Source organism: Leucoraja erinacea, chromosome 4 (genome assembly GCF_028641065.1).
Source record: "Leucoraja erinacea ecotype New England chromosome 4, Leri_hhj_1, whole genome shotgun sequence".
NCBI lineage: Eukaryota > Metazoa > Chordata > Chondrichthyes > Rajiformes > Rajidae > Leucoraja > Leucoraja erinaceus.
The window spans coordinates 28,071,457-28,097,977 of NC_073380.1; the positions used below are offsets into that span (position 1 = coordinate 28,071,457).

Below are 26,521 nucleotides of genomic sequence, written 5' to 3' on the forward strand. Positions count from 1 at the left end.
TTCTCCAATTCTGGTTTTATATGGATGAATAAAATAGACACGTTATCTTCAGCTGCCTCTGTGTCAAATCCTCTTCCTATCTCTTCTGCCTTATGTTTTTCTTTTGATAAACGTTTGTTGAATCAGGATAAAGGAAGTCAGGCTTTTAAGCAGAAGGGATGTAATGAATACACTGTATAGAAATATAACTGGTTGCTATTCAAAAAAGATAAATGTGGAAATGTTTGATTAGGATACAATATTTTTTGTGAAATTCTCAGCAGCCAAAAGATGCTACTTTTATTCAAGCTATTGTACTTGTCTAAGAAATCTGTGTATTTTGAGTGGGAATGAGAAGCATGCTGAAGTAGGGTCTCGACCCAAAATGTAACCTATTCATGTTCTCCGTAGATGCGGCTTGACCTGTTGAGTCACTCCACCACTTTGTCTTTTTTTGTAAATCAGCGTCTGTTCGTTGTGTCATGTAAGCCCATTATTGGATGGTCTACCCAACTTTCCATTAATAGTTTTCAGGGTTAAACCACCATTCAAGCCAAATAAAGGAACTCGAATGCAACTCGACTCTAGATTCATTTAAATGTAACTGACATTAAAATCAATAACATAAAAAAAATAACTACATTTCACAACCAATGACAGAAACCTTTGCTCCATGAGCCAGAAAAATAATGCTTGCATAATTGAATTTCTTTATTAAAAGGGAAAAGAAAAAGAAATTTGCCTATGAACATCGGGACTTTTTTAAATGAGATAATACATTCCATCCGGATAGCGTTTTGTACCAGATTTCATTGGAAATTGGTGCGAATAGGGAAAACACCATCAGTGCTGTTTGGCTCACTACATATCTTATTATTTAATAATTACTTGTATAGGAGTAGATTAGAAGGACTAAACATGGAGTAATTGCATACATTTTGAAAAGCGATTCAGTGAATGCCCCAAGAACATACTTCATCGTTCCGAAACGAGATGGGAACTTCTGTGAGGAACGGGATGGGTGCTTCCCGTTATTTTGTGGAAAATGAATGGGGCACAACCACGTACCCGGCCTCCACTGGACAACAACCACCATCCCTGGTCCCTGGTCCGCACTCCTCTCCTCTCTTCTCTTCTCCGCCGCCATGTTGGAATGCCGACAACGCCTCCCGGCGTCCGCCAGCGCCAGCGCCCGCGGTGGGTCGGCAATTGTGCTGAGAAGCGAGCGAGCGAGCGAGCGCGCGCACGGCGCGGCCGTTGGTGTCAGTGGTGAAGGGGAAGGTCGCGCGCGCGCCGCAGCTGCAGCCGCCGCCGCCGCCGCCGCCGCAAGCCGTGCATCAAGAAATCGCGGCCGGAATCTAAACTCTTCGCGTTTTCTTTCAACGGTTGAAGAGAAAGAAAAAAAAGCACTGATTATTGATTGAAACGTATTCTCCAACGGAGCAGCGCCCCTTAACAGGAGGAAAAGTAAGTGTGTTCTTTTTTGGAAACATGAGCTGAAAGGGTTTTGATGTTTCCTCTCTCACTCACCCCAACGACAGGCGATAAGAAAGAAATCCCGCAGTTGGGGAAAAAGGTGGTTCAATAACTGACGGCGGAGTGGCGAAGTTTGCAACGCCTGCCTGCATGGATGGGGAGGGAGAGGCGCCTGGTGTTGACCCTGTCCTTGTTCTCCCTCTTTGCCCCATAGTAAAGGGGAGCAGGGCTGGACTTGTTCATTTTTAATCTTACAAGGAATGCAACAAGGTTGTACGCGAGCGATTGTACATTGTTATTTTTTTATCATTTAAAAAAAAATCGTGGCGCAAAGTTCATTTAGGCAAGAGCAAAATCACAATAAGTCTTTATTTAAAGTGTTGGTGTTTCGTATTATTTGGCCCTTGGGTGTCTGCGTGCGTGACTAACATCGTATATTTTTCTACTGCATTAACAAAAAAGCTTGCTATCGGTGCAGCCTGTGTTATTGAGTGCGCACCTTAATTCTTTCTATGTTGTAGTGAACAGAGGATATTTCAGGCTTTTGGTCCCCATTACATGTTTTGAAAACATGAGTTGTATTTCAGTTATCTTTAAAAACAATAAGTACCCCCCCCCCCTCCCCCCGAGCAAATATCCGCTGCAGTGTGTTCGCACACTTGATTCAATGCTTTCATTTGGATTCCCTATGACTCATTTTGCTTTCCAATTTATGAGTGACATTTGTTACAATTTATCGAACAATTTTCAATTGGTACAGTAGGCTAGGAGATTGTAGTATGGTGCAGAAAGAACACGCACTCATCAGCGTGTAATATAACAGATCAAAGCATACGTGTAAATTTATAGCCTCATTGTTTTACCTTTAACAAAGTAACACCATTATGTAAAATATTTGTTACATCTGAATTGTGGTAATTCACATTTGCCTTTCAAATAAAATTATTTATTATTCCTGCAACATGTTGCTACTGTGATTTTTAATGACGTTTTTACTACTCAGTGTAAATTGTTAAAGAAAAGAAGACGACTTTAGTTTTCACCCTGTTGAAGTTTGTGTATATGTAGCCGTATTTTACCAGACAAGTTTATCAAAACAATAATTGACTGATGTGCAGCACTTTGCTGGAATGTTTTGAAATGAAAACGAATACTGTGTGAAATCTTTAACTTAGAAGAACAATATAGCCCTACTGAAAACCTCCTTGATTCCAGTATGTCTATCAGAGCATGAACATATTTAACAAACAGCTGGTTTTGTGATAGATATAATTGTCAATTTAAAAATGAATAAATATAAATAAATGACAAACACACTGGCTATATTTCATGAATTAAGCTAAATTGTTAAATGAATGAAATCTGGAGGAGACATGTTACTGAGCAACTATTCATCTACAAGGAAAGAAAATATTGAATAAATGTCTAATTTACTACTCCGAGACTCTGACAAATCCTCAACTGTTGGAACCAAAGATAATGTGTCCCCATTAGAGTTTGACGCAAATGTACTTGTGAGGGACGGCTCGTATCGAAATCTTAATTTTTTTTCTTGTCCATTTTGCTTAAAATATTTGTGACGATGTAACATTGCATTTTTACTTGACTGAATAGATCTAACCGAACTCAATAGACAATAGGTGCAGAAGTAGGCCATTCGGCCCTTCGAGCCAGCACCACCATTCATTGTGATCATGGCTGATCATCCACAATCAGTACCCCGTTCCTGCTTTCTCCCCATATCCTTTGACTTCGCTATCTTTAAGGGCTCTAACTCTCTCTTGAAAGCATCCAGATAATTGGCCTCCACTGCCTTCTGAGGCAGAGTATTCCACAGATTCACAACTCTCTGGGTAAAAAAATATTTCCTCATCTCTGTTGTAAATGGCCTACCCCTTATTCTTAAACTGTGGCCCCTGGTTCTGGACACCCCCATCATTGGGAACATGTTTCCTGCCTCTAGCGTGTCCAAACCCTTAATAATCTTGTATGTTTCAATAAGATTCCCTCTCATCCTTCTAAATTCCAGTGTATACAAGCCCAGTCGCTCCATTCTCTCAACATATGACAGCCATACCGGGAATTAACTACGTGAACTTACGCTGCACTCTCTCAATAGCAAGAATGTCCTTCCTCAAATTTGGAGACCAAAACTGCACACAATACTCCAGGTGTGGTCTCAACAGGGCCCTGGACAACTGCAGAAGGACTTCTTTGCTCCTTTACTCAACTCCTCTTGGTATGAAGGCCAACATGCCATTAGCTTTCTTCACTGCCTGCTGTACCTGCATGCTTACTTTCAGTGACTGATGAACAAGTACCACCAGATCTCGTTGTACTTTCCCTTTGACGACACCATTCAAATAATCTGCCTTTCTGTTTTTAACACCAAAGTGGATAACCTCACATTTATCCACATTAAACTGCATCTGCCATGCATCTGCCCACTGACCCAACCTGTCCAAGTCACCATGCATCCTCATAGCATCCTCCTTACAGTTCACACTGCCACCCAGCTTTGTGTCATCTGCAAATTTGCTAATGTTACTTTTAATCTCTTCATCTAAATCATTAATGTATATTGTAAATAGCTGCGGTCCCAGCTCCGAGCCTTGCTATACCCCACTGCCTACCATTCTGAAAGGGACCCGTTAATCCCTACTCTTTGTTTCCTGTCTGCCAACCAATTTTCTATCCATGTCAGTAGCTTACACCCAATAGCATATGCTCAACAGATCGACGGTGGATGCGATTTCGCTGGCTCTCCACTCCGCTCTGGACCACTTGGACAACAAAAACTCGTATGTCAGGCTGTTATTCATTGACTACAGCTCGGCATTTAATACAATCATCCCCTCCAAGCTGGTTACCAAACTCTCAGATCTGGGTCTCTGCGCATCCCTCCGCAATTGGATCCTCGACTTCCTCATTCACAGACCACAGTCTGTCCACATTGGTGGAAATGTGTCGGCCTCGATAACAATCAGCACAGGAGCACCTCAAGGCTGCATGCTCAGCCCCCTGCTGTACTCACTCTATACTCATGACTGCGTAACCGGTCATAGTGCGAACTCCATCATCAAGTTCGCTGACGACACCACTGTTGTGGGACATATGGAGATGTCAGACTATAGAAGTGAGATCGACTGTTTGACCAAATGGTGCCAGCACAATAACCTGGCTCTCAACACCGGAAAACCAAGGAACTGATTGTGGACTTTGGAAGGGGTGGGATGGGGACCCATAGTCCTGTTTATATCAACAGGTCAATGGCGGAGAGGGTCAAGAGCTTCAAATTCCTGGGCGTGCATATCTCTGAAGATCTCTCCTGGTCCAAGAACACTGATGCAGTTATAAAGAAAGCACATCAGCGTCTCTACTTCCTGAGAAGATTACGGAGAGTCGGTGTGTCAAGGAGGACTCTCTCGAACTTCTACAAGTGCACAGTAGAGAGCATGCTGACCAGTTGCATCGTGGCTCGGCTCGGCAAAGAGCGCCCAGGTGCGGAAAAGATTACAAAAAGTAGTAAACACTGCCCAGTCTATCGTCGGCTCTGACCTCCCTACCATCGAGGGGATCTATCACAGTCGCTGCTTCAAAAAGGCTGCCAGCATCATCAAGGATCCACACCATCCTGGCCACTCACTCATCTCCCCGCTGCCTTCAGGTAGAAGGTACAGGAGCCTGAAATCTGCAACATCCAGGTTGAGGAATAGTTGCTTCCCCACAGCCATCAGGCTATTAAACTCAACTCAAACAAAACTCTGAACATTAATAGCCCATTGCACTTTATCTGATTATTTATGTGTGTTTATATATTCAATAGTATATGGTCACACTGATCTGTCCTGTATTTATTTATGCCTACTATATTCTGTTGTGCTGAAACAAATGAATTTCATTGTCCTATCTGGAACACATGACAATAAACTCCCTTGAATCTTGAATCTTGCTCTAATTTTGCCCACTAATCTATGTGGGACCTTATCAAAGGCTTTCTGAAAGTCCAGGTACACTACATCCACGGGCTCTCCCTTGTCAATTTTCCTAGTTATATCACCAACAAAATTCCAGAGGATTAGTCAAGCATGATTTCCCCTCCGTAAGTCCTTGCTGACTCGGACCAAACCTGTTACTGCCATCCAAATGTGTCGCTGTTTCATCTTTTATAATCGACTCCAGCATCATCCCCACCACCGATGTCAGGCTAACTGGTCTATAATTCCCCATTTTCTCTCTCCCACCTTTCTTCAAATGTGGGATAACATTAGCTACCCTCCAATCCACAGGAACTGATCCTGAATCTATAGAACATTGGAAAATGATCCCACGATTTATCGAGCCATTTCCTTAAGTACCCTGGGATGCAGACCACAACGCCATGGGGATTTATCAGCCTTCAGTCCCATCAGTCTACCCAACACCATTTCCTGCCCAGTATGAATTTCCTTCAGTTCTTCCTTCACCCAAGGCCCTTTGGCCACGAGTACAACTCGGCACAAGGGAGGAAGGGTCTCGACCCGAAACGTCGCCTATTCCTTCTCTCCATAGATGCTGCCTCACCTGCTGAGTTTCTCCAGCATTTCTATCCACCTGCAAGGGAAAATCAGTTTGAATGGAAACTGGCTCTTTGGCTCAACATGTCCATGCCATCCAAGATGCCCAACTAAACTGGCTCCATTTGCCTGTGTTAAGCACATATCCCTCAACATTTTTTGTCTTTATATCTGTCTTTTAAATGTTGTTCTTGTGCTTGCCTCAACTATTTCCTCTGGCAGTTTGTAACATATACCCACCACTCTCTGTGAGGAAGTTGCCCACGTGTCCCTTGTATATCATTCACCTTAAACCAATCCTCTCGCGTTTCCAAATATTCTTCTCTGGGGGGAAAAGACTGCACTCATCCTATCCATTGCCTCTTGTGATTTTATGCACCTCAAAAAGATCATTCCATGGAATAAAGTCCTAGTCTGCCCAACCTCTCCCTATAACTCAGTCCTTCAAGTATTTGCAACATTTTCATAAATCTTTTCTGCAGCTTAATGATGTCAGTCCTTTGGAGGGCAACTAAAACTGTACACAATACTTCAAGTGTGGTCTCACTAATGTCTTGTTCAACAGCAACATAATGTACCAACTCCTGTACACATACACAGGCTGGTGAAGGCCAGTGTACCAAATGTCTTTTTTACCACCTGTCCACCTGTGATGCCATTTTCTGGGACATTGCACTTGTAATCATAATTCCCTATTGCCTACTGTGAAAGTACTATGCTGGTGAGATTTCTCAAAAACAGCACATATTTCTTGCTTGAATTGAATGCCTTTTGCTATTCATTGGCCCACTTACCTAGCTGATCAACCTGCTGTAATTTTTGACATTCTCCAGCTCCTTTACAGTCTATGATATCTACATTTTTTGTGTCATCTGTAAACTTGCTAACCATGGCTTGAACATTCTCATCCAGATAGATTTTATGAATGATGAACGATAATGGGGCCCAACATCATTCCCTCTGGAAAGCAACTTTCCACGATCACCCTATTCTTCCTGTTGTGGGATCCAGGGAAAGCAACCTAACCTTCCAGACTAGCCTGCCACTTGGGACCTTGTCAAAGGTCTTACTAAAGTCCTCGTAGACAACTTCCACCCTCTGTCTTCATTAATCTGGCGAGGTGCTGCATTGGTTGTTGCTGGGACCATTGTTGTTCATCATTCATATAACGATTTGGTAAGAATATAGAAGGCATGGGTTGCTTTGTGTAGAAAGGAACTGCAGATGCTGGTATTTACTGAAAATAGACACAACATAGGCTGGAATAAATCAGCGGTTCAGGCTGTATCTCTGGAGAAAAAGGATGGGTGACGTTTCGGGTTGGGACCCTTCTTCGGACTGATAGTATAGTGGAGGAAACTGGAGGTAAGAAAAGGCTAAAATAAAATGGCCAGCAACAGATGACCAAGTAAGGGTGGAGCCCATAATGGCCATCGCTGGAAGAGGTGATAATAAAGATATAGAAGTATACGAACAGTGGAACTAACGGGGGGGGGGGGGTTACTTGAAATTAGAGAATTAAATATTCATGCTGCTGGGTTGTAAATTGCCCAAGTGAAATATGTGGTGATGTTCCTCACATTTGCGTGAAGCCTCACTCTGACAGTGGAGGAGGCCCAGGATGGAAAGGTCAGATCATATGTTTGCAGATTACACTAAAATAAGTGATAATGGTGTACGTTTAAGGGTATACTGTATAACCTTCAAGAAAAATTTATTCCTATGAAGAAAAAAAGGGGTAAGGGTAAGAACAGTCAGCCATGGCTCAGTAAAACTATAAAGGATAGTATTCGGCTGAAGGCAAGGGCGTATAAGGTAGCCAGAGATAGTGGGAGGGTAGAGGATTGGGAAGCATTTAAAGGTCAGCAAAAAATAACTAAGAGATTAATTAAGACGGGGAAAATAGACTATGAAAGGAATTTAGCGAACAACATAAAAACTAATAGTAAGAGTTTTTATAGCTATATAAAAAGAAAAAGGGTGGCTAAGGTGAACGTTGGTCCATTGGAGGGTGAGACTGGAGAGTTGTTGGTGGGGAACATGGAAATGGCAAAGGCATTAAACGAGTATTTTGTATCAGTCTTCACCATAGAAGACACAAAAAATATTCCAACGCTGGATAAACAGGGGGCGGTAGGAATGGAGGAGCTAAATACTATTAAGATCACCAAGGAGGTGGTATTAGGGAAATTAATGAGACTGAAGGAGGATAAATCCCCTGGGCCTGATGGATTACATCCAAGGGTCTTGAGGGAGATAGCGGTGGGGATTGTGGATGCATTGGTGATAATTTTCCAAAACTCCCTGGAGGCAGGAACGGTCCCAGTGGATTGGAAAATGGCCAATGTAACACCTATATTTAAAAAAGGAAGTAAACAGAAGGCGGGTAACTATAGACCGGTTAGTCTAACATCGGTGGTGGGTAAAATGTTAGAGACAATTATTAAAGAAACACTAACGTGGCACTTGGATAAACATGACTTCATCGGACAGAACCAGCATGGTTTTGTGAAGGGGAAGTCCTGTTTAACGAATCTGCTCGAATTCTTTGAGGAAGTAACAACCCGGGTGGATAAAGGGGAACCGGTGGATGTGGTATACTTGGACTTCCAAAAGGCTTTTGACAAGGTGCCACATAAGAGACTATTGCTAAAAATAAAAAATTATGGGATTGGGGGTAATATATTAGCTTGGGTAGAGGATTGGCTAACAAATAGGAAGCAGAGAGTGGGGATAAATGGTTCATACTCGGGATGGCAACCGGTAACTAGCGGGGTTCCGCAAGGGTCGGTGCTGGGACCCCAGTTGTTCACAATTTATATAAATGATTTGGAGGAGGGAACCAAGTGTAATATATCAAAATTTGCGGACGATACAAAAATGGGAGGAAAAGTAGGGGATGAGGAGGATAGGAAGAGTCTGCAAAAGGATATAGATAAGCTAGGTGAGTGGGCAACAACTTGGCAGATGAAATTTAATACTAATAAATGTGAAGTCATTCACTTTGGGAAAAAAAATGATAGGGCAAGTTATTTTCTAAATGAGGAGGAGCTGCGTTGTAATGCAACGCAAAGGGATCTAGGGGTATTAGTACATGAATCACTGAAAGTTAGTATGCAGGTGCAGCAAGCAATCAGGAAGGCCAATGGAGTTTTGGCCTTTATTGCTAGGGGGATTGAGTATAAAACACGGAGGTCTTGCTGCAGCTGTACACAGTATTAGTGAGACCACATTTGGAATACTGTGTACAGTTCTGGGGTCCATACTTAAGAAAGGATGTACTAGCCCTGGAGGCAGTGCAGCGAAGGTTTACAAGATTAATTCCTGCAATGAGGGGATTGACATATGAGGAAAGGTTAAGTAGGCTGGAACTCTACTCTTTGGAGTTTAGAAGAATGAGAGGCGGTCTCATTGAAACATATAAGATCGTGAGGGGCCTTGATCGGGTGGATGCACCGAGGATGTTCCCAATGATCGGGGAAACTAGAACTAGGGGACATAGTTGCAGAATAAGGGGGGGCTCTTTTAAAACTGAGATGAGGAAGAACTTCTTCACCCAGAGGGTGGTTAATTTATGGAATTCACTGCCCCAGGGAGCAGTGGAAGCAGAAACTTTAAATATATTTAAGACTAAAATAGATGGTTTTTTAGCTGCCAAGGGGATAAGGGGCTAACGGGGGAGAGGGCAGGGGATATGGACCTAGGTATGGTTTAGTATAGTAAGACCTGAGTGATCTCCTGGACAAGTGTCGATCGCCTGGATTGGGGTCGGAGAGGAATTTCCCTGATTTTTTTCCCGAATTGGACCTGGGTTTTTTTTCCGTTTTTTTGCCTCCCCCAGGAGATCACGAGGTTCTTGGGGTGGAGAGGGGTGATAGCGGTATAAAGGGGAGGGTAGTGTCTTGTGTTCTGTGTCTTGTGTCTACTGTTTGTGGGTAAGTGTGTCTGTTTAGTGTTCAGCCATGAGCGAATGGCGGTGCGGGCTCGACGGACCTGGTGGTCTACTCTCGCACCTACTTTCTATGTTTCTATGTTTCTAACGTGGACAGTAAAGTTGGTTATCAAAAATTATAGCAGATAGTTAAGTGGGCTAAGGAATGCCAAATGGTGTTTAATTCAGTTAAGTGTCTAACTAGGATAGGTCTGTCACAGTGAACGGATATGCTTGGGTGTTTGGTGCAGTTTTGGTTCCCCTGCTATAGGAAAAACATCATTAAGCTGGAAAGAGTGCACCGAAGATTTATAAGTATGCTGTCACGACTCGAGTGCCTGAGTTATTGGGACAGTTTGGGCTTGCTTGGACTTTGTTCTTGGAGCACGGAAGACTCGGGTGTACAAAATCACAAGGGCACAGATAAGGAGATTGCATAAAGTCTTTATTCCTGGGGAAGTAAAAATGTTTAAAAGAGATTTGATGGAGTCTTTAAATGGGAGTCTTTAGGATGTTTAAAAGAGATTTGAGGGAGACAGAGTGTGGTGCACACAGAATGACCTGCCAGCGAAAGTATTGGGGCAGTTACAATAACACTTAAAAGAGATTTGGACTTGTTCATAACTAGGAAAGGTTTAGAAAGATGGGCCCAACACAGGCAAATGGGACTAGCTTAGATGGGCATCTTTGTTGGCATGGAAGAGTTGGGCCGACTGACTGACTCTATTTTCTGTGTACGTTTGATCATTTTGTGTGTATTTGGCACAGTTGTGATCTGTGAATTACTGCTCATGCAGTCTTTGCAGCATGGCTGAATGATATATGTGTAAGAGTCCAATAAATTCAAACTTTAAGACCAAAAATGCTCAGTTCTTTGGATGTGATAATTGGATTTAATTTACTGATATAGTCATAGAGCGTGGAAACCGTCATTTTGGCCCAACTTGTCCACGCCGATCAACATGCCCCATCGAAACGTCCCACCTGCCTGCTTTTGGCCAATATCCCTCTAAACCAACTCTATCTATGTATCTAATATTTTCTTAAACATTGCGATAATACCTGCCTCAACCACAACCTCTGGCAATTTGTTCATACACCCACCACCCTTTGTGTAAAAAGGAAGTTACTTCCTCGTGTTCCCATTAACTCTTCCACTCTTTCCTCCCTCCTCCCATTCTCTGGGCAAAATATTCTGTGCATTTACCCTATCTGTTCCTCTCATGATCTCATACACTCTTTGGACTCTATATACTTTTGACTCCTTTATTAACATAGTTGCTAATTTAAATGGGGTTGGTACAGTTAATAGTGCCTCTTTTTGGGGAAAAAAATGCAGCATGAAGAATACCTGCATTCCAAACTATAAGATGTTTTCTTTTTCCTTAACTTGGTTTTCAACCTGTTGGGATTTCTACTTGCATCTGGCAGTTTCTTCACTTATTTGCTTCCTTGTGTATTGAGGTGATTCTGTTAGATCAGTCTGAAGAAGGGTTTCGACCCGAAACGTTGTCTAGTTCCTTCGCTCCATCGATGCTGCCGCACCCGCTGAGTTTCTCCAGCATTTTTGTCTACTTCTGTTAGATAATATTTGTTTTCCATTTCCAGATGCCATAGAAGCTGGTGGTAATCTGCTTTCTTGAACTGCTTCTGATTTCATTTTGACATGATGCTAGTTTGCAAAACGATATGCTCCAAAAATATTAACTGAGACACCATGTGCAGTTATTTCAAATTGAGGGCCTGGTTTAGGGAGGGAGTAATGAACAAAAGTGAATTGTTTTTCAAACCAATCACTAAATCAGCAAATTAGCAATCATAACCCTGTGTTGTGCTTCAGTGGGCATGCATGTTCCATTTATGATAGATTCCCCTTGGAAAGTCCTTTCTTGACCTCGTCCTGCCCTCTCCCCCCCTTGGTCCTCCTTCCCGGATTCCCCTTCCCCTCTTTCTCCCTTAATTAACTCCAGCCCCTCCCCTACCCTCTCCTTCCCCTCCCTCCCCTTCCTCTCCTCTTCCTCCCCTCTCCTCTTGTCCCGTCCCCTTCCCTCTCCCTATCCCCTCCTCCTCTTCCCATCCTCCTCCTCCCCTCCCTCCTCTTCCTCCTCTCCTCCCTCCTCTTCTCCCCTGTTCTCCCTCTCGTCTCTCCTCCTCCTCCCTCTCCTCTCCCTCTTCCTCTCCTCTCCCCCCTCCTCTCCTCCCCTCTCCTCACCTCTCTCTCCTTCCCTCTCCTCTCCTCTCCCTCCCCTTCTCTCTCCCCTCCCCTCCCCTCCCCCTCTCCTCCCCCCTCTCCTCTCCTCAGCCTCTCTCTCCTCTCTCCCTCTCCTCCCCTCCCTCCTCCTCTCCCCTCCTCCTCTCCTCTCCTCCCCCCTCCTCCTCTCCTTCCTCTCCCCTTTAACTCCCTCTCCCTCGCCTCTCTCCCTCTCTCTCCTCCCTCTCCCTCCCCTCTCCTCCTCTCCCTCCCTCTCTCTCCCCTCCCCTCCCTCCTCTCCTCCCCTCCCTCCCCCTTCTCTCCCCCTCTCTCCCCTCTCCTCCTCTCCCTCTCTCTCTCCCCATCTCTCTCTCTCTCACCCTGGTACCCTCGCTCCCTCTCCCTCTCTCTCTCCCTTCCACTCTCCCCTTCTCCCCTCTCCTCTCCTCCCTCTCCTCTCCTCCCCCCCTCTCTCTCCTCCCCCTGTCTCCTCTCTCCCACTTCTCCTCCCAATTTCTGCCCTCCTCTCCTCTCTCTCCCCTCCAATCCTTCTTCTCTCTCCCCCTCTCTCTCTCCCCCACCCTCGTCTCCCCCTCCCCTCCTAGACCCCCCTTCTCCCATCTCCCCTCCTCCCCCCCCTCTCTCCTCCCCCCTCTCCCCTCCCCCTCTTCCTCCTCTCCTTCTCCTCCTCTCCTTCCCCCTCTCCTCTCCTCTCCCTCTTCTCTCCTCTCCTCTCCTCTCCTCTCCTCTCCTCTCCTCTCCTTCTCTCCTCTCCTACAGCCTCCTCCCTCTCTCCTCCTCTCCTCCTCTCCTCCGTCTCTCCCCCCTCTCACTCTCTCTCCCCTCTCTCTTCTCTCCTCCCCCTCCCCCTCTCCTCTCCTTCTCCCTTCTCTCCTCTCCTCCTTCTCCTCCCTCCTCTCCTCCGCCTCTCTCTCTCCTCTCCTCCTCCCCTCCTCTCCTCTCTTCCTCTCCTCTCCTCCTCCCTCTCCCCTCCTCTCCCTCTCCTCTCCCCCCCCTCCCCTCCCCTCCCTTCTCTCCTCTCCTCCTCCCTCCCCTCTCTCTCCTCCTCTCCTCTTCCTCTCCTCTCCTCTCCTCCCCTCCTCTCTCTCCTCTCCTCCCTCCCCTCTCATCTCCTCCCCTTCTCCTCTCCTCCTCCCTTCCCTCTCCCCCCCCCTTCCTCCTCTCCTCCCTCTCCTCCCTCCCCTCCCTCGCCTTCCTCCCTCCTCCCCTCCCTCTCCCTCCGTCTCTCCCCTCCCCTCCTCCCTCTCCCTCCTCCCCTCCTCTCCTCCTCTCCTCTCTCTCCCCCTCCTCTCCTCTCCTCCTCCTCTCCTCCCTCTCCCTCTCTCTCTCTCTCCCCCTCTCTCTCCTCCTCTCTCTCCCCTCCCCCCTCCCCCTCCCCCTCCCCCTCCCTCCCCCTCCCTCTCCTCCTCTCCCCCCCCTCCCCCCTCCCCTCTCCCTCTCTTTCCCTCCTCCTCTTCTCTCCCCTCTCCTCTCCTCCCCCTCCCCTCCTCCTTCCTCCTCCTCCCTCCCTCCTCTCCCTCCCCTTCTCCTGTCTCCCCCTCCTCCCCTCCTCTTCTCTCCCTCTCTCCTCCTCTCTCCTCCCCTCCCCCCTCTCCCCTCTCCTCCCTCCCTCCCTCTCCCCCCTCTCTCTCTCTCTACCCCCCACTACACCTCCACCTCCTCTACCCTCCCCTCTCTCCCCCCCCCTCCCCTCTCTCTCTACCTCCAACTACATCTCCAACTCCCCTCTCCCCTCTCTCCCTCTCCCCATTCCCTCCTCTCTCTCCCCTTCTCTCCTCTCCTCCCCTCCTTCCCCCCTCTCTTTTTTCTCCTCCTCTCTCCTCCCTCCTCCCTCTCCCCTTCCCCCCTCTCCTCCCTCCTCCTCTCCCTCTTCCCCTCTCCTCCCCCCTCTCTCCCTCTTCCTCTCTCCCCCTTCTCCCTCCTCCCCCTCTTCTCTCCCCCCCCCTCTCTCTCTCTCTTCCTCCCTCTCTCTCTCTCTCTCCCTCTCTCCCTCCCTCCTCTCCTCCCCCTCCCCTCTCCTCTCCCCTCCCCTCTCCTGCCATCCTCTCCTCTCCTCTCCTCTCACCTCCTCTCCTCTCACCTCCTCTCCTTTCTCATCTCCTCTCCTCCCCTCCCCTCCCCTCTCACCTCCTCTCCCCTCCTCTCCTCCCCTCCCCCCCCTCTCCTCTCTCTCCTCCCCCTCCTCTCCCCTCCCCTCCCCCCTCTCCTTCCTCTCCCTCCCCCTCTCTCCTCCTCCTCCCCTCCTCTTCCTCTCCCTCTCTCCCCTCCTCTCCTCCCCCTCCTCCTCTTCTCTGACCCTTCCCCTCTCTCTCCCTCCCTCTCCTCCCTTCCCTCTCTTCCTCCTCCTCCCCCCTTCTCCTCCTCCCTCTCCTCTCCTTCCTCCTCCCCTCCCCCTCTCCTTCTCCCTTCTCTCTCCCCTCCTCCCCCTCTCCTCTCCTCTCTCTATCCTCCCCCTCCTCTCCTCTCTCCTCTTCTCCTCTCCTCTCCCTCTCTCCCTCTCCTCCTCTCTTCTCCTCTCCTCTCTCCTCCCTCTCCCTCCTCTCTCTCTCTCTCCTCCTCTTCTCTCCCCCTCTTCCCTTCTCTCTCTCCTCTCCCCTCTCCTCCCTCCTCCCCCTCCCCCTCTTCTCTCTCCTCTCCTTCCTCTCTCCTCCCCTCTCCCTCCTCCCCCTCTCCTCTCCTCTCCCCTTCCCCCTCCCCTCTCCCCTCTCATCCCTTCCTTCTCTTCTTTCTCTCTCTCCCCTCTTTCCTCCTCTCTCCTCCCTCTCCCCTCCCCTCCTCTCCTCTCCTCCTCCCCTCTTTCTCCCCTCCTCCTCTTTCTCTCCTCCCTCTCCTCTCTCCCCTCTTCCTCTCCTCCCTCTCCCTCCTCCCCACCTCCCCCTCTCCCCTCTCTCCTCCTCCCCTCCTCTCTCCCTTCCTCTCCTTTCTCCTCTCTCCCCTTCTCCCTCTCCTCTCTCTCCTCCCCTCCCTCTCCTCTCCTCTCCCTCCTCCTCTCTCCTCCCCCTCTCTCCCTCTCTCCTCCCTCTCTCCTTCCTCCTCTCCCTCCCTCCCTCTCCCCCCCTCTCTCCCCCCTTCCTCCTCTCCCCCCCCTCCTCCTCCCCCCTCCCCTCTCTCTCTCACCCTCTACTCTCCTCTCCTCTCCCCTCCTCTCCTCTCCTCCCCCTCTCCCCCCCCTCTCCTCCTCTCTTCTCTCCCCCCCCCCCTCTCTCCCCCTCTCCCCCTCCTCCTCTCCTCCCCCTCTTCCTCTCTCCCTCCTCTCCCTCTCTCTTTCTCTCTCCCCTCCCTCTCCTCGCTCTCGTTCCCTCTCTCCTCTCTCTCTCCCTCTCTCCCCCTGTCTCTCTCCCTCTCCCTCTCCATCTCTCTCTCCGCCCCCCTCTCCTCTCTCTCTCCTCTCTCTCTCTCCTCTCTCTCTCTCTCTCCCTCTCCCTCTCTCTCTCTCTCTCTCCCCCTCTTTCTCTCTCTCTCTCTCTCGCCCTCATACCCTTCTCCTATTCCTCCCCCTCTCCCTCTCCTCTCCTCCCCTCCTCCTCTCTCCTCTCTCCTCCCTCCTCTCCCTCCCTCCTCTCCCTCCTCTCTCCTCCCTCTCTCCCTCTCTCCTCTCTCCTCCCCTCTCCCCTCTCCTCTCTCCTCTCCTCTCCTCCCCTCTCCTCTCTCTCTCCTCTCCTCCTCTCCTTTCTCTCTCCTCTCTTCCTCTCTCTCCCTCTCTCCTCCTCTCCTCCTTCTCTCTCTCCCTCTCTCCTCTTCTCCCCCCCTCTCTCTCCTTTCCTCTCCTCTTCTCTCCCTCTCTCTCTCCTCCCCTCTCTCTCTCTCTCCTCCTCACCCTTCCCCTCTCCACCATATCCCTCTCCATTTCCTTCTGTCCTCTCCTCCCTCTCCACCACTTTCTCTGCCTCCCCTCTTCTCTCTCTCTCTCTCTCTCTCTCTCTCTCTCTCTCTCTTTTCCTCCTTTCCTCCTTCCCATCTTCTTCCCCTCTCCCTCCTCCCTCCCCCTCCTCTCTCCTCCCTCTCCCCTCCTCCTCCCCTCCCTCTCTCCCCCTCTCTCTCTCCTCTCCTCCCTCCTCCTCCTCTCCTCTCCTCCCCCCTTCTCTCTCCCTCCCTCTCCTCTCTCTCCTCTCCTCTCCTCCTCCTCCCCTCTCCTCCCCTCTCTTCCCTTCTCCCTCCTCCTCTCTCTCTCCCTCCTCCCTCTCTCTCTCCTCTCCTCTCCTCTCTCTCTCCTCCTCTCCTCCCCTCTTCCCTCTCTCCTCCTCTTCCTCTCCTCCTCCTCTCCTCTCCCTCCTCCCCTCTCCTCCCTCTCTCCCCTCTCTCTTCTCCCCCCTCTCCTCTCCCTCCCCTCCTCCCCCCTCTCCTCTCCTCCTCCCTCTCTCCCTCTCTCTCTTTCACCTTCCTCCTCTCCTCTCCTCCTCTCTCTATTCCCACCTCTCCCTCTCCTCTCCTCTCTCTCTCTCCCTTTCCCCCTCTCCTCCTCTCTCTCTCCTCCCCTCTCCCTCCCCCTCCCTCTCTCTCTCTCCCTCCCTCCCCTCTCCCCCCCTCTCGTACAAACACACACACACACACTCCCCTCTCCTCTCCTCCCCTCCACCTCTCTCTCCTTCTCTCTCTCTCTCCTCTCTTCTCCTCTCCTCTCCTCCCCTCCCCCCCTCTCTCCCCCCTCTCCTTCCGCCTCTCCCTCCTCTCCTCTCCCTCCCCTCTCCATCCTCTCCTCCTTCCTCTCTCTCTCCTCCTTCCCCTCTCCTCCCCCTCCTCTCCTCTCTCTCCCCTCTCTCCCCTCCCTCTCTCTCCCCCTCTCCCCCTCTCTCCCTTCATCCTCTCTCTCTCCCCCCCCCTCCTCTCCTCTCCTCTCCCCCTCCTCTCTCTCCTCCTCTCCTCTCCCCTCTTCTCTCTCTCTCCTCCTCTCCTCTCCTTTCATCCTCCTCTCCTCTCTCTCTCCCTCCCTCTCTCTCTCCCTCTCTCCCCTCTCCTCTCCTCTCCTCCCCTCTCTCCCTCCTCCCTCTCTCTCTCTCTCTCCTTCTCTCTCCTCTCCTCTCCTCTGGCCTCTCTCCCTCCCTCTCTCTCTCCCTCTCTCCTCTCCTCTCTCCCCCTCTCTCTCCTCTCCCTCCTTCTCTCCTCTCCTCTCTCCCCCCCCTCTCTTCTCCTCCTTTTCTCTCCCCTCTCCTTTCTCCTCTCCCCCCTCTCCTCTCTCCTCCCTCTTCTCCTCCCCTTCTCTCTTCCCTCTTCTCCTTCCTCTCTCTCTCTCCCCCTCTTCTCTTTTCTCTCCTCTCTCCTCCCTCCCTCTTCCCTCTTCTCTCCCTCTCCCCCCTTCTCCCTCTGCTCTCTCTCTCCCTCCTCCTCTCTCTCCCTTTCTCCTCTCTCTTCTCCTCTCCCCCTTCTCTCTCTCTCTCCTCCCCCTCCTCCTCCCCTCTCTTCCCTTCCTCTCTCTCTCTCCTCTCTCTCTCCTCTCCCCTTTCCCTCTCCTCTCCTCCTCTCTCTCCCGCTCTCCTCCTCTCTTCTCTCTCCGTCTCCCCCTTCTCCCCCTCTCTCCCTCCTCCTCCCCTCCCCCGCTTCTCTCTCCTCCCCTCTCCCCTCTCTCCTGCCTTCCCCCCTCTCCCTCCCTCCCTCCCTCCTTCTCTCCCCCTCCCCCCCTCTATCTCTCTTCCTCTCCCCCTCTCTCTCTCCCCCTCTCCTCTCTCCCCCCCTTTCTCCTCCTCTCCTCTCCTCTCCTTTCTCCCCTCTCTTCCCTCTCCCCTTCCCCGCTCCCTCTCCCCTCTCTCCTCTCCCCTCTTCCCTCTCGCTTCTCCCTCCCTCCTCCCTCTCCCCTCTTCTTCTCTCCCCCCCCCTCTCTCCCTTCTCTCCTCCCCCTCTCCTCTCTCCCCTCCTCTCCTCCCTCCTCCTTCCTCCCCCCCTCCTCCCCCTCTCGTTCCCCCTCCTCCTCCCCTCCTCCTCTCCTCTCTTTCTCCCCCCTCTCCCCCCCTTTCCCCCCCCCTCCTCCCCCCTCCTTCCCCTTCCTCCCCCTCTCCTCCTCGCTCCCCCCCCAGCTCCTTCCCGCTGCCCTCCCCCTCTTTCCCTCTCTCTCTCCCCCCCTCCCCGTCCTGCCTCCTCTCTCCCGCCCTGCCTCCCTCCCTCCCCCCTTTCTCCTCCCCACGCTCTCTCTGTCTCTACCTCTGTCACGCTCACTCTCTCTCCCTGTCTCTCCCATGTCTCTCTCCTCCCTCTCTCTCTCCCTCTCTCCTCCCTCTCTCTCCTCCCTCTCTCCTCCCTCTCTCCTCCCTCTCCTCTTCTCTCTCTCCTCCCTCTCCCTCCCTGCCCCCCTCTCCTCTCCTCTCTCTCTTTCCCCTTCTCTCTCTCCCTGCCTCCTTCTCCTCTCGCCCCCTCTCCTCTCTTCCCTCTCTCCCCCTTCCCCTCTCTCCCTCTCTCCCCTCTCTCCTCCCCTTCTCTCCCGTCCCCTTCCCTCTCCTCTCCTCCCTTCTCCCTCCCCTCTCCCCTCCTCTCCCCCCCCTCCTCCCTCTCCCCGCTCTCCTCTCCCTCCTCTCCTCTCCCTCTCCTTTCTCTCCCCTCTCTTCCCTCTCTCTCCCCCCTCTCTCCTCCTCCTCCTCTCCCCCTCTCTCCCCTCTCCCCCCCTCTCCCGTCTCTGCTCCCCCCCTCTCTCCCCTCCCCCCCTCTCGTCCTCACTCCCCCTCCCTCTCCTCTCCCCCTCCTCTCTTCATCCCCCCCTCTCTCGTCTTCCTGCTCTCCCCCTCTCTCTCTTGTCTTTCCCTCCTTCTGCTGCCTCCTCTCTCCTCCCTCTTCATGCTCCCGCTTTTCTCTGTTCTCAACCCTCGTCCTCTTCTCCGTTTGCGCGCCCTCTCTCTCGCCCCCTTCTTTTCTCTTCCTTTCCGTCTCTAATTCCCACCCTTCTCTCCCCCTCTCTTTCTCGCTTTTCCCCCCTCTCTCTCTAACCGCTCCTCCGCTCTTTCCCCCTTCTCTCTATCTCTTCTCTTTTTGGCCGAGACTTTCCCCCACTCTGTCTTCCCTATTCCCCCTCTTCCTCGCCTCCTCCCCCCCCCTCTTCCATTTCCTCTGCTTCTCTCTCAAACAAAATCCTCTGCTTCTTTTCTCGTCCTCTCCTCTCTCCTCTGCTCCCTGGCTATCCTTTCCGTCCCCCTCTCTGCCGTTGTCATTCTTCCCCGTTCTGCCTCTCCTTGCTTTCTTTTGCCCTTTCTGTCTCCTCCCCTCTTCCTCCGCTCTCTGCTCTTCTAAGCCTCTTTGCCTTCTTCTCCGCTCTCGCCTCCTCTCCTCCTCTGCTTCCTTTCTCCTCTTCCCCTCTCCCTCCTCTTTTCTCTTTCCCCGCTTCCTCTTTGCGTCAGGTCTGAGGCCGTCACTGGTGAACACCGTCACTGTTGCGTCCAGCAACGAGAATCTCATTGACAATGATGGCACAAGGATACCCCATAAATAATTGTTCCATTGTACGCTGGAATACTTCGCTAATGAGTTGATGCCAAAGGGCATCCGCAGGAACTTGTAACAGCTAAATGGGGTGCCGAAAGTGATGAGATTGGACGAGTCCAGCGGGATCTGCCAGAGCGATATTTTGGCATCCAGAACAGACAACACAGAGGCACTGCCTAGCTGAGCAGCAATTTCTTCCACCGTGTGCATCGGGTAGTGCGGGTGTTTGATCGTGGTGTTCAGATCTCTGCGGTTGATACAAATTCAGATTTCTTCTTTGTTTTTCTTTGTTGCGACCAACATGGTGGAAACCCAGTCAGATGGGTCGGTAACTGTTGCACTGACACCCAGGGACATCATCCGCTGGGCAGGTGAGTAGGCGGAGGCCAAGGCAAGGTCTGGTGTTGGGGGGGTTGGTGGGGGTTCAGAAAGGAGGGGGCATGAGGACAAGTGCACGGGTGGGGAGTAGGTAGGACCACCTGGTTAAAAGGGGGAAGGGGAAGACCCAGTGGAACCACCACAGGTAGGAGATCATAAGGTTATAAGCAATAGGAGTAGAATTGGGCCATTTGGCCTATCAAGTCCACTCGTCCATTCAATCATGGCTGATTGAGAGCAGCTGGACCCAGGGGAGTCAGACCCCATATCAGGAGGCAATAGTTATATTTCAGACTCCATATGAATACAAGATTGCCATCTTGTATAATAATCTCAGGTTGCTAATGCAAATGGTTGAAATCTTGCACACAGAAATTCTTAATTTTGAGATATGCACTCAGTCTTTTGTCTTCTTTAAATAATGTTTCTAATTTGACGGATCCAAGTAAAGGTAATCAGGGCTCTCACTTAACTTTTTTTCGCTTTTGCCAGCCGGGTAACCTTGGCAACTTTTTAGGTTGCCTAATGACAGTTTAGGTGGTCATTTAAGACGGCTTCCATGACGTGTGCGATAATGTGTTCGGACGAAGTGCGTAGTTACCAGTTGGAATTATGCTCAATGAAGCATTCACATATTATTTCTGCTTCAAATAAAGTCACAAACTAAACATATTCACCAATCAAGACATGATATATACCACAATGACATGCAGCAAAATTATAATACAGTATCTCAACTCTTTTTACACATTGCAATGAATGCAATTTTTATTATTTCTTTCCACTTCCAAACAAAAATGTGGTCGGATTATTTAGCGTATGATCAACTTGTGTCAATATATCCTGGACCATGATAACATGTATGCTTAACCATGCACACTACAGATTGATGCAAGCATGTTTTCTGTGAAGGACCGAAAATTATCATGAAAATTATCATGGCCATAGCATGGGTCGTTATTGCTATCGGTACAGAAACACTCCCGCTTCCCACATAATTTATCCACAACAAAATATACAGGTTGCAAGGAATTTTTTAAAGGCATTTTATGATAGTAGCTGACAAAACTGACTATACCCATCTGACAGGTTAAACATTACACTAACTAACAAGAGATGGCCAAAGGACATAAATGCAGCAAATGTTCTTTTGGTAATATATTTAAAGGTGTCAAGACACCACATTACCAGACATTCAGATTAGTTGTATGTGTTGTGAACAGCAATGAAGATACCAAGTTTGTATGCAACAAATTTAAAAAAAATTGTTGATAAATGCTTTTTCCATCATTCCCACTTCAGAATTAACGTTAAAATTTCAACTGAAATATCTCCTGACCAAATTTGTGATGTTTATGACTGACTGTAGAAGTAAAACCTGGATAAATTGCTCATTAAATAACTACAGTACTGATATTCCATATTAAGAGCATTGATTTGCCGTTAAAATGAATTCTGTAATAACGTGTCAACAGTAGCAGTGACAATCAAACACTGCGGTTTTAATGTTTCACGTGTTCACAATTTAATTAATCCATCTTTATAGATTAAAACAAATAATAACATTGGGAGTGAAAACATATTTGATCGCATTCCGTTGTCAAACATAGTCAATGTTCGCTCTGAAGACATTTCCAGCACAATAGGGTCGGGGGGGGGGGGGGTGTGAATCAGTGCAGGATGGATAGGTGGCAGTGGTGGGGGGGGGGGGGGGGGGGTTGTAAAGGCAATTGGTGCGGAATGGATGGATTGAGGCAGGGGAATTAGTGCGTGTTGGTTGGAGTAGGTAAAATTGTGAGGGGAGAGCGCGGGGGGGAGAGGAGGGGGGGGATCTGTGCAGGATGGATGGGGATGAAGGGGAGCAGTGCAGGATGGATGGGAAGAGGGGTCAGTACAGGATGAATTGGGGGACCAGTGTAGGATTGATGGGGAGTGGCAGGAGAATTAATGCGCGGTGGATTTTAGTTTGTTTTGAAAGCGCCGTTGGTGGAGTGGCAGCAGCGGTCGCTAACAGCAAAGATCCTATAGCGTTATCAGGCCGGGCGGGGTGCGGGAGGAGATGGAGCCGCTGCTGCTGCTCTGCGGGGCCCGTCATTGGTTCCGACCCTCCGCCACGCCACACTTAGCATCTTTCCCACAATATATCTTCGGTATAAACCAAGTTGCCAAGCCGGGCAAAATGACTCGGCGTTTAGGTTGCCCGTCGGCACTTTGAGTGGTCAGTGGCACCCGGGCAACCTCTAATTTCGAGCCCTGGTAATGCATAGTAGATAAAGTGAAAATGTTTGACTCAATGGGAACAGGCTTTAATCTTATCTTAAACTTTATTGGGAAGTGATACGGAAACTCAAAGCCGATGGCCTTCTGAATCATAAGAATTAATGAATGTGAATGAGTCTTTGTTTGTGAAATTTGTCTTCTATTAGCATGATCTAGATCAGGCAACTCTTACTTGCATTGTAGCCATTTGGGACAATCGAAATGAAATTAAAATCTTCAGTGATAATAGCAGTATGTATACAGGTTACAAAAGAACTCTGTTCTTAAGAACCCAACTGTTGGCAAATTGGAAATGTGGCTGCCTAGCAATACGTTTGAATAGAAACATTGGACAAGCAAGGGAAACACATAGTTAAAACCAGGGTGCATAACTCAACATTTGAATATTGCTGCAAATCGAGTTCCCATGCAGCAAAAGATGACTGCAGCCTTGCAACACCCTACCGGTCTCCCAAATGCTCGCTTGTATGTCCGGGTTGTATATAAGTTGGGCATTCAAAACCTGGGGAGGACCTGTAGTTTTAGAAAGTTCCACCCAAAATAGTTATTTTGCTGCACAGTCTATATTTCGATCAAATCTTAAATCAATGTGATAATAGTAATTACAGATCCCTGTGAAGAATAGCAATATTTATGTTCATTTGAATGACTTCCTGTTTATGTTGCATTCAAATTCTCTTTTAACCCTAGACAAACACCAATTATCATAAGTGGCTTTTGAGATTTAACTGAGATTTGGTTTGCTGGGTATTCAGAAAATATTTTTGATCGTTTTGAGGTTTTGGTTCCTTTGGATTTGAACTTTCTCTATCAGTGATTGGGAATTGCTATCTAGGTTAAGAAGATATTTTCTGCCACATGGAATATAAATTTTATTTTTGCCTCCCCTCTTATTGTTTTTAGTGATCAGCTATGAAAGCAAACTGGGTTACATTACGCAGTTTCTGTGGTTGTTGACAATGTTTCTATTTCATATTCTGCTAATGTCCCCAATGTAAATGAAAGGAAAATTAAAATAGAAGTATATAATTTGGTTTCCTAGTGAAAGACAATGATTTGGTGTTGACACATCGGGACAGATTTACTCATGAATGATTTGTATGAAAATGTTCCCTTCAGTAAATTTATGTTGATGTAGTAAAAAATAAGTGGTACTAGTGCCAATGAAATAATACACATTGCTACTTAAGCAATAGTTTGACAGTTTAGTGTGAATGTTGCACCATACTGGGGCTTAACACTCCCCTGTGTGCCTGGGTCCTGGACTTTCTCACTGCCAGGCCCCAGGTGGTCAAGATGGGGAAACATACACCCAACCCCCTCACCCTGAACACAGGATCCCCGCAGGGTTGCGTCCTTAGCCCCCAACTGTACTCCCTGTACATACATGACCGTGTGGCCAAGTTCAGCTCCAACTACATCATCAAGTTTGCTGATGACACTGGTGGTGGGCCTGATCTCCGATAATGATGAGAAGGCCAACCGGGTGGAGGTGGCTGATCTGGCACTCTGGTGTCAGGACAACAGCCTCCTCTTGAATGTCACAAAAACAAAGGAGTTGATTGTGTATATTAGAAGGGCACAACATCCGAGGACGTACACGCCATTGGAGATAAATAGGACCACTGTGGATAGGGTGAGCTGCTTTAAATACCTGGGAGTCCACATCACAGAGGATCTGACATGGAGTGCACACACTGCCGCACTGGTGAGTAAGGCAAGGCAGCACCTTTACCACCTCGGGCAGCTGAGGAAATTCAGTCTCTCTGAGGATCCTTCAGTGCTTCTACTCTGGGGCTGTAGAAAGCATGTTGTCTGGCAACATCACAAACTGGCTTGGGAACAGCTCTGCCCAGAGAGTAGTGCGTTCGGCCGAACGCACAATGGGAACTACACTTGCCCCCCCTGCAGGACCTATACACCAGGAGGTGCAGATCCGGAGCCAGCAACATTATGGGGGACCCCTACCACCCCAGCAACAGACTGATCCAGCTGCTACGTTCAGGCAAATGCCTCCGCTGTCATGCTGTGAAAACAGAGAGGATGAGACGGAGTTTCTTCCCACAGGCCATCAGGACTGTAAACTCTTATCTCACCAGGGACTAATTTACTGTACTAATTTACCGTACTAATTTACTGTACTAATTTACCTTTAAGAATAAGGAGTAAGCCATTTAGAACGGAGACGAGGAAACACTTTTTCTCACAGAGAGTGGTGAGTCTGTGGAATTATTTGCCTCGGAGGACGGCGGAGGCAGGTTCTCTGGATGCTTTCAAGAGAGAGCTAGATGGGGCTCTTAAAATTAGCAGAGTCAGGGGATATGGGGAGAAGGCAGGAACGAGGTACTGATTGGGGATGATCAGCTATGATCACATTGATTGGCGGTGCTGGCTCGAAGGGCCAAATGGCCTACTCCTGCACTCCTACTGTCTATTGTCTATTGTCTATTGTGTCTTTTGTAAAAAATTATTTTCTAACGTAAATACTGATTCGGTTCTGCTCTGTAGTTTTTGCACAATCAGCAGGCATTGCCACTTTACTGCACATCTTGTATGTGTCTGTGACAAAGTTGACTTGACTTGACCACTTTGAGACATGATTCTACTTCAACTTGAGATTATGTTGTATAGCATCAAAATAAAAATGAAAGTTAATTTCCTGATGCAGAGATCTTAGTTATAGCTGTCTTTTTGATTTGTGAAGAATGCAGTAGATAATAATTCCAGCACAAAGATTATCTTGGGTAATGGTGGCACATGCCTTTTACGTGGGGAAAAGTTGAGCTTACCTGGCTAAAGGAGAAGGATAAAATCATGATTTTCCCCAGAGATCAGGCTGCTCCTGTTTATGTATAGGAGCAAATTGTGTACATTTAGTGTTTTATTGTGATTTTCAAATCCAAAGTACCACCAGAGCAGAAGAAATTTAAATATTTTGTAAAATTGGTGATTTTAATATGGTTGCTCCACCCATTTACCCCAAAGTGTTAACTGTTTCTCACTCAACAGATGTTCTTTTGAGTATTTTCAACATTTTCTGTGTATTTTTTTTATTCAAACACCTGAAGCATTAAGCTTTTGTCTTAATGATTGCTTGTGTGCATCCGTCAAATTTTGTTTGATAATGCTTTTATTAAGTGGCTTCGGATGTCTTACTGTGCACATAAATTCAATTTGTTGATATTACTTGGGTCTAAAAATTGTGTAATTGTGTACAATAGAGGAAATATTATATAAATAGAACCGCTTGGATAGTGACTTTTATATGGGCTAGGTAATTTTTCAAAAGAAAAGCTTGGGGTTTTCCTAGCGAAGTGGGGTGCAGACAGACACATACACACAGGCGGGGATGAATCAAAACATGGAGGCCTGAACCTGTTTGGCTTGGTTTATTGCAGAGGCAATTATAGCACTGGAGGAAATTGTATTTGGTATGATTGTGTTGGAGAATGGATAACTGAATAGGGGCCTCTTCTTAGGCCAGAGGTCAACTGCTCTTTTCTCTGTGACACATTCTTAAACTGTGAGGTTTATGCTGAGCTGAGACGGAATTCAAGGCTGAGAGATAATAGGCCCTGTAGTTAGCCTTGGCTATGTTGAATTAGGATGTATGTGAAGAGGAGTAGTTGCTTGGAGAAGAAGGTAATTTGTAATATTTGTAAAAGGCCTTGTGGAGAGATTGGAAATACAGCTCCCAGAGATAGCAGGAAAAGGGGAGGCTGTAAGTTAAGAATGAAGCTGTATCCTGGAACCAAACACTTATTAAGTAAGTTGACAGATTTACGACCCATGCATGCTTGGTTGGGATGTGAATGGGTTTTGAACTTAGAAACTGTAATTCAGCAAACTTATATAATTAATGTTTTAAAGAATAGGTAAAAGTATTTCAAACTGTGGAATTGTAGTAAAACAAATTATGAAATGTATTGGCTTAGTAGGAATGTAAACATTAGACCTATAGAAATTGTTTAGATTCATAGAAATATCTTCTTGGCATGTGTATGACTTGTGTGATCATTGTGTTATATACGTATCTTTTATTTTGAGGAGTGGTCTTTGATAATTGGGCCTACTGGGTTTTGCTGTGTTGAAATAAAATAAGCAAAGTTATGCCACAGGCAAATGAAGGCTGTAATGAGGCCAAGGAAGGGGGATCATGTGGCTGATGTTGTAAATCACCAGAAGGACTCAGATCATTGGTTACTAGCTTGTCATACCCTCTGTATCTGAAATTACTAAAACCTATATAAATGCCATGAGTTTGTTTCAAAGTTACTCCTCTCTGGACCCGCCCCAGAGCATCAGCTC

The 26,521-nt window shown here is 48.3% G+C and overlaps 1 protein-coding gene across 1 annotated transcript in view; it reads left to right on the forward strand.

The window, feature by feature from the left end:
* The first annotated feature begins 958 nt into the window (after positions 1-958).
* The window catches only part of LOC129696222 (focal adhesion kinase 1-like), a 425,097-nt gene continuing 399,534 nt past the window's right edge, over positions 959-26,521 (forward strand). The window contains 1 exon segment of the mRNA XM_055633900.1: positions 959-1,446. The gene's annotated coding sequence lies outside the window, so the exon portion shown is untranslated.